This window comes from Chiloscyllium plagiosum, chromosome 15 (genome assembly GCF_004010195.1).
Source record: "Chiloscyllium plagiosum isolate BGI_BamShark_2017 chromosome 15, ASM401019v2, whole genome shotgun sequence".
Taxonomy (NCBI): domain Eukaryota; kingdom Metazoa; phylum Chordata; class Chondrichthyes; order Orectolobiformes; family Hemiscylliidae; genus Chiloscyllium; species Chiloscyllium plagiosum.
Window position 1 is genome coordinate 51,869,630 of NC_057724.1, and position 8,697 is coordinate 51,878,326.

The following is an 8,697-nucleotide window of genomic DNA, read 5'->3' on the forward strand; positions in this document are numbered from 1 at the left end:
CAAATAATCAACTTATTTTAAATTATCTTATTGATCTAATAATTTTTGAAGTTATAGTTTATTTCTTTCAAAACAATAATACATTACTATGATACTACATTGAAATTATGAAGTGACATTCTAACTGTTTAAATTCCTAATTGCAAAATGGTTTTGCTGAGGGAGACACTTTTGACTGCTCTTGTAATTTTGAGGAGCAAAAGTAGAAAACAGTAAAAACGTGTAGATACATGGTGGCTTCAGCATAGAAAAATGTCCCAGAAACATTGCTTCTGAACCAAAAGACAAATATTTGGGGTGAGTGACAAAGATTGGTCACAGATTTTTTTTAAGGTAGGTGTTTAAAAAATGGTCAAAAATACAAATAGGCAGAGTTTTCTAAAGGAATTCCAAAGAATGTGGCCTGGGGACCTGCCAATGGGAGAATCCAGACAGGAGGAATGCACAAGATGCCAGAGACAGAGGAACTAATGTCAAAGAGCTCTGAAGGTCTGGAGGAAGTTACAGATGTGAAGAGGGACAATAGCATTAGGTGACAAAAGCACAAGGATGAGAATTTTAAATTGGAGTTATTGGGAGACCAGTAGCAAATACAGGTCATCATAAATTGGGGGTGATATGTGTCTGAAATCTGGTGAAGGTTAGATTATGAGAACGAAAAATAAAAAAGGCGAAGTTTACAGAATGTGGAATATGAGAGGCCACATGCAGCATTGGAATAATGAAATCTATGGGTGATAAAGGCATAGCTCAGTGTTTTAGCAGAGGGATAGACGTATTGCTGCTTTACTGGAAGTAAATGAGCTCTGCAAAGATATGTAGTTGGAAACTCAGCATGGTATCAATAAGGTAACTGTAGCCTCTCACCCCTAATGGTTGAGTTACATTTCACATGTGTTCACCCCATGACTTCAAATGATATTCCTATTCTTTCTGCACGTTTACTTTTCTATATGTTGTTGCTTCACCTGAAATGTTTTTCTTCTCTAACTATATGAAGTTCGTAAACCTTCATTAAAAATAGTGATTGTTACTGAAAATAGAAAAGGGACTTGAGGAAGCATTCATTTTGTTTTGCTATCAGAATGAGCAGGCATGCAATTTTGTGCATGGACCTCCATGTCAGTCCATTGCTGTTATTTCAGTCCGAATTAGTTTATATGAAGTGATTCTACTTTGGATCAACAACCCAAAACTCTCTGACAGATGGTTAATTGAGGCTAATTTTTGATATTTACAATTAAAAATCTGTTCCTGGACTGATAAGAATTTTCAGTTGGAAATACAGACAGTTTATGTTCAGAAACCAAGTTGGACTAATCATATTAATGCTGTGGCTGCAAGAGCAGGTTTGGTCTAGGAATCCTGAAGAGAGTAACTCAACTCCTGACTCTCCAAAGCTTGCGGGCAGAGGAAATGACCTGGGAGTTGCAGTGGGACCTCTCCAAAGCTTGTCCATCACCTATAAGGCACAAGTCAGGAGTGTGATTGAATACTCCCCAGTAGCCTGGATAACTGCAGCTTGAACAACACTTGAAAGCTTGACACTATCCGGGACAAAGCCACCTGCTTGATTTGCACCATGACCACTTTGAATTAATAATAAACTGATGTCTTCTTCATTGGATGTTACCATGTTTTAAGTACTTGTTCTTCCTCCATCACAAACCTGCAGCTTCAATACTGGTCAATAGGTCTGCTGCCTGTCAGCGATGGATGGATGGCATTCAGCTTCAAGATCTTGCTCCAAAATGAACAATGAGCTGGCTCCCTTCCATTAACTGGCACAACTCTTTAAAATGTCTGGTACATGTTGTGTGGGATCGGGATGTGGAATTTAACCAGGATACCTGATACTCTAGATGCCAGTCGAGCTGGACAAAGAAAGAGTGCAGAGGAAAGAATCCTGCAATCTGAAACGGTAAGTCTGATTTCTGTCCACAGATGCTGCCAGACTTGCTGAGCTTTTCCAGCAATTTCTGTTTCTGTTTCGTATTTACAACATCTGCAGTTCTTTTGTTTTTTTAATATTAGAGAATATTATAGTGCTGAGACGAAGGATGTCAGGGAATCTATTTGGAAAGAGTTAAGAAACTAGAGAATTATATGCTATGTATTCTATAGGAAGCCAACTAATGGGAAGGAAAATCACAAGTTAATTTGCAGGGAAGTTACAGAAGTGTGCCAAAGATAAGTAGTCGTGTTAATGAGGATATTGTAATATAAACTTATTGCAACAGGAAGGAGGAATAAATTTTGAAATATGTTTAGGAAAATTTTCGAGGTCAATATTTTTCTGTCCCAATGAGGAAAGAGGCATTGTAGCATCTGTTTCTAGTTATGAGCTGGATAAAATGGATCTAGTGTCAGTAGAGGAACATTTAAGGAATAGTGATCATAACATCATTTAGATGTTATAGAATTTACATTAGCTGTGAATAATCTCAGGCAGAGAGCAATCAGAAGTGATTAACTTGAGAAGTGCTAATTTCAGCAGACTGGAAACAGATGTGGCCCAGGTAAATTGGAATTAAAGATCAGCAGGTGAATCCATAATGAAACAAAAGTCAGTCTCTATAGAAGAGGTGCAGATATAGTTAGGGCACATTCTCACCACGTGGCAAATTAGGGCAAGCAAAGTCTGAACTTCCTAGATAACTAAATAGGTAGCTAGTAAGAAACAGTGGAGAAAAGATACACGTGATAGATGCCAGGGTAATAACAGAAGTACAAAGCAAGCTGAAGATAGGAAGTTCAGAGTGGAAGCAAAAAGGGAATAAAAGAGATAAAGAGAGAGTATGAAAAGAGACTGGCAGCTAATATAAAAGGGTATCTAAAGTTCTGTAGACATATAAATAATAAAAGAGCAAAATACAAAGAGAGAGAGAGAGTCAATTCAACATTAAAAATGAGCAACACGTGAATGGAAGAAGGCATACTCATACAAAATGAGTACTTATCATCGGTAGGAACCAATGAAGGAGATGCCACCAAAATCATAGTGAAACAGCAAGTGTTTGACTGGATAGGCTAAAATAGATAAAGAGGGGTTACTAGAGATGCTGTTCCTAATTAAAGTCATTAGAAATTATTGGGATGCATCTATATTGAAAGAAGTATGGCCACATTGACAACAGAGGCAATGTGGTCCCTTCCCTGTTGTGAGCTTACAGTTCAAAATGCAGAGATTGGTAGGTTACAACAAAGGCATTTTTCGTGGTGAAAGCCTCTGATGTATTGGACTTGCTGACTGAAGTAAGGGCATTTTGAGCATAAAGTCACTTCCTATTGCCTTAATGATGGGTGTTCCTTGGCCAACCTTAGTCCCCGAGCTGCTGTATGACTTGCCTGATGATTCTTAATTGCTTCCTAATTATAGGCTTACTCTCGTGCTGTGGGCCCAAGCTTACTTGAACTGAAATTGAAAGTGCTCAAAAATATTTCATCCACTAGTCTTCTTTAGATAGAAAATGGTTTCAGTGGAGTGACTGCTTTCTCTTGACAGCAAGTGACAGATGAGCTGTACTCAGTCTCCTTTTTGTCCTTGACACACAGATAAATCAGTATCAAACTGACATAAGCTTTCAGAAGAAAACAGTTGCCAGAAGATCTTACGAAAGGTGTTAGAAACTCTGAAGTTGGTAAGTTTTTTTCCAAAGTAACACAGTCATAGTTTTTTTAAAATTTTAACCAGCACATCTGACAAATTTGCACTATTTAGAGATTGTGTTTTATTCACCTGGGTTTGTCATATTGTCGTACATATACAATTTAGATCTGAGCGTTGCAGAATGTTTATGTTTTAGGGTTATCTGATAACTAAGCATGTAAAGGTATAAACTATTGTAATACTGTACCATTGGTGTAGCTACGTTTCTGGCCTTTTTAAAGGCTTGTTTACAAATTGGAGGAAAGTCAATATTAATAATATTTGAATTAGCATTGTTTGTTTCCTTATTTGGGTAATCAGGAAAATGCAATGTTCTGGCTGAAGAAGGTACTATATGAAATAATTAAAGCTTAATCTGTAAATAAGAGTGGATTTGAATTCTTTCCATTTCAGCAAATAATACCTTCCTGGCTACTATTTTTAACACTTGCACTATATAAACTGTTTAATGGTTTCATTTCTCTTGTCATCAAGTCTTACTTTAGGTGTTATTACCATCTCCAGTGGTACCTTTGAGTACTTCGGTGTTTTCCATCTGCCTACCTCTCAAATGAAAAAGACTGCAATTTATCAAAGTGTCAATCTCTCCTTCACCTTTTTTTTATGGTCTGGGAAGAAGAGGGCCATGAGATTAATGACTTTTAGTTTTCAGGACAAGCTGAGAGAAGTAGAATTTCAAGGAGATGTGATTGAGGTATACACAAAAAAAGGAACAGACTCTATTCATGTGAATTGGACATTGAGCTAAGTAGGTGAAAGAGAACAAAGGAACATCAACATAAATTGCAAAAGCATTGAGCTAAAATTCATTTTTTAATAGATATTTTTATTGAAAACTTAACATTTTTACAAGTTTACAAAAAATAAAAAAAATCCCAAGTATAAACATTGATATACAATTAAATCTTAAATAAATAATAATCAAAATTTAATAAAAGAAAAATACTGAGAGAAAAAAAATCAAAACTCAACTAACTACTAATCTAACCTACAACTAACCAGAGTGTATAATTAAGTCTCTTACATTATCAAATAAGAGAAAGAAAAAAAAACCAACGGATAACCCAGAAATTGGGTAGTGAGATACATGCTCGGAATGTATTAACATCAAATGTAACAAAACCCGTATTCGTGTGGGATTCCTCTCTTAAGGAGCCCCAGACCATCCAAGTTCGCCATCTCAATTAAATAAAAGCCCTTGTTAGGATGGCCGAAATACCTGTATTTATATAATTCAAGAAGGGCTGCCATATTTTATGGAATAATTCGGTCTTTCAGTGCACCATATTTGTAAGGAAGTCAAGGGGAATACATTCCATAATTAATCTGTGCCAATTTGAAAGTCCAGGGGGGCCCGAAGCCACCCAGCTTACCAAAATATTTTTCCTTGCACAGAACGAGAGAATAGAAAATGATCTCTTCCCGTGCATATCCAGGGAGGGTAAGTTCGAAAAGCCCAAAAGGAGAGATACAGGGTCCACTCTAATTTCCCCAAATCCTGATCCCATGTTTTAAGTAGATTGTCCATATCTCCCGATACTTCATCATGTAGTAAATGATAAATAGTACTAACTGAAAATACCCCCATTGGCCGTAGCACTCTACATTCTTTATCTGATTTATAAAGACTATCTAGTACCGTAGTCTTCTTCTGTATGTAATCTCGAATTTGGAAGTATTGAAAGAGGTCTCCATTAGGTAATCCGAATTTCTGATGCAGCTGTTCAAAAGACATCAGGACCCCTTCTTTAAATAGATCCCCTAAACAAGAGATACCCCTGGATCTCCAGAGTTTGAAAGTGGCATCTGTAAACCCCGGTTGAAATTCCCATGCTCCCACTATCAAAGTATAAGGGGATGTTTTATGTGAGTTGCCCTCATTTTGCCGCATTATATTCCAAGCTTTAATTGTGTTTAGTATTATAGGGTTTTTAAAGTGATCCGTGAAGATTTTCCTCTTGTCTGAAAATAAAAGGTTAATAAGTGGGCATTTTACTTGAGAAGCCTCGATGTCCAGCCAGATTGATTGCGGGTCAGACAAGACCCAATCAGTTATGTAACTTAATAGGGAACTTAACCGATATTTCCTGAAATCTGGGAAATCCAATCCTCCCCTTGCCTGTGGAAGCTGTAGCTTCTTCAGCTTAATAAGGGACCATCTATGATTCCAGATAAAGGAACCCAACCAGCCATATAATTTACGTAGTGCCAGCCTTGGCAGCATCACTGGAAGCATTCTCATAGGGTATAGGAGACGGGAAAGGACATTCATTTTAATTAGTGCTATTCTACCTAGCCATGAAATTGGAAGGTCTCCTCATTGCTGGAGGTCCTGCCTTATCCTTTCCAGTAAATGCACAAAGTTAGCCTTGTATAACTGACCAAATACTGGGGTAATAAAAATGCCTAAATATAAGAAACCCTCCAGGGACCACCGAAAGGGAAAGTGGGATCTGTCCACAAAGTGGGGTATCATAGCAAAGCCATCCATTGGCATAGCCTCCGATTTTGAGAAATTAATTTTATAGCCTGAGAATGCACTAAATGTATTAATAACTTGGATTAAGCGAGGCATGGACATCAGAGGATTACTGAAGAATAGGAGAACATCATCTGCATAAAGGGTAATTTTATGTTTACCTGTACCAATCCTCGGGGCCATTATATTAGGGTCAGCCCATATAGCTTCTGCTAATGGCTCAATTATTAGCGTAAATAGCAATGGCGAGAGAGGACATCTCTGACGGCAGCCCCTATCCACACTGAAGCTATCCGAGCCTAATCCATTGGTAATCACAACTGCTTTGGGATCACTATACAGCGTTGAGACCCATTTGGTAAACATCTTTCGAACGCCAAACCTTTCCAATGTGTAAAACAAATATAACCATTCAACCCTATCGAATGCCTTTTCTGTGTCTAATGAGACTACTACTCCTGGTATCTTTCCCTGATGGCAGGCCTGAATCATGTTCAAAACCCTTCTAACATTATTGGATAATCTACGGCCTTTAATAAACCCCGTCTGAACCTCCTTTATGATATGTGGCAATACCCTTTCTAGCCTCAATGCTAACATTTTAGAGAGGATTTTAAAATCTACATTAGCAAGGATATTGGTCTGTATGGCACGCAATCTTCTGGATCCTTTCCTTTTTTAAGGATAAGAGAGATATTTGCCTCTTTCAGCGAAGACGGGAGACAGCCCTGACTGTATGAGTTGTTATACATGTCCATTAGTGGACCAGCCAATATTCCTGTAAATTCTTTCTAGAATTCAGCTTGAAAACCATCTGGGCCAGGTGCCTTACCGCTCTGAAGTTGCCTGATTGTGTCAGGTATTTCTTGGATTGTTTGGGGAACATTCAAGACCGATACCTGTTCCGGTGTTAGGTCCGGAAAGGTCAAATTTTTAAAAAATGATTGCATCCTCCTAGTCCTGTCTTCACAATCCTGCGATTTATATAAATCAGAATAAAATTTTCTAAAGATTGCGTTAATCCTTTTATGATCATGAGTCAAAATACCCATACTTTCCTTGATAGAAGTGATAGTTTGAGGGGCCTTCTTTTTCTTTGCAAGAAATGCTAAGTATCTACCCGGTTTATCGCCAAATTCATATAACCTTTGTTTTGCAAATAATATTTCCCTCTTAGCCATGTGGGTAAGCATGGTGTTTAGAGCTGTCCTAAGGGCCGTAATCCTTTGCAATTTGATAATAGAAGGTCTGTCAGCGTATGCTGTTTCAGCCGCTTTTAAGCGAGCTTCAAGCAGATGCTGTTGTTCTCTCTTTAGTTTTTTTTCTGGGTTGCTGAGTATGAGATGATCAAACCTCACGTGTAAGCTTTGATGGTCTCCCACCTCATTGATGGGTTGCTAGCCGTACCTAAATTAATTTCTAAAAATGTTTTAAATTCTTGAGAGAAGTACCTTACAAATTTACTCTCTTTCATCAGGAAGGGGTCCATACGCCAATGCCAGGGGGATGTCTCATTGTTCCGCACCTTGATTTTCATATATACAGCAGCGTGATCGGAAATTGCTTTACTGCCTATTTTACAGGATGATATGGAATTTTAAAAAATCGGGGCAAAAATCATATCGATTCTGGTATGGCATTTATATGGATTGGAGTAAAAAGAAAAATCTCTGCCCTGTGGATGAAGACATCTCCATACATCTACTCATCCTAATTCTTTGTTCAAATCCACCAATTGTCTCGATCTGGGAGATACTCCTGCAGTACTCTTGGGAATCCTATCTATTTCCGGATCCATAATACAATTAAAGTCTCCCCCTATAATTGTATAATAAGCACCGAGACCCATCAATTTTGAGAAGGCTTCCGTTATAAATTTAAAAGGATGTGCCGGGGGGGGGGGCAATACGAATTTACAATCCCATATTCCTCTCCATTTATAAGGGCTTTAATCAGAATATATTGTCCAGATTCGTCTTTTATCTGATTTAGGATTTTGAAAGGGAAATTCTTCCGAATAAGAATAATAACTCCCCTGCTTTTTGAGTTAAAAGAAGAAAAAAAGGCCTGATCAAATCCACCCTGTCGTAATTTCAAGTGTTCTTTATCCAATAAGTGTGTCCCCTGTAGGAGAGCGATGTCAACCCTTTCTTTCTTGAGGTTTGATAATATTTTCTTCCTTTTGACTGGTGAATTACTCCCCTTGACATTCCAGGTGCACCACTTAACCGACTGATCAACCATAATCGTCCGGGCAAGTCCGAGACCCCTCGGGAGGGGAAACCCTATCCAGAACATCCCGAGCATAGAGCATATAAAATTCACAAAAACAAAGGCTCTCTAATACACTCACAACAGTATAATTAAAAACTACTTCTAAATAAAAAAAATATAAAACGTATTTAAATGGAGATTTTCCCCTTGTTCCCAAGGGGTATCATTTCCTTTCCAAAAGTCTATTGTATCCTCTCCCAACCAGTGCCCCACCCTTGACCCAGGTGCTCCTCAATAGGATGAGGAAAATTCAAATATACTACAGAGCTAGAGT

At 38.0% G+C, this 8,697-nt stretch overlaps 1 long non-coding RNA gene across 1 annotated transcript in view; it reads left to right on the top strand.

Moving 5' to 3' along the window:
• Positions 1-1,680: 1,680 nt before the first annotated feature.
• LOC122557316 overlaps positions 1,681-8,697 on the top strand; it is a 61,329-nt gene continuing 54,312 nt past the window's right edge. The window contains exons 1-2 of the long non-coding RNA XR_006313798.1: positions 1,681-1,921; positions 3,556-3,641. This is a non-coding gene — a long non-coding RNA (uncharacterized LOC122557316). The remainder of the gene's footprint in view (positions 1,922-3,555; positions 3,642-8,697) is intronic.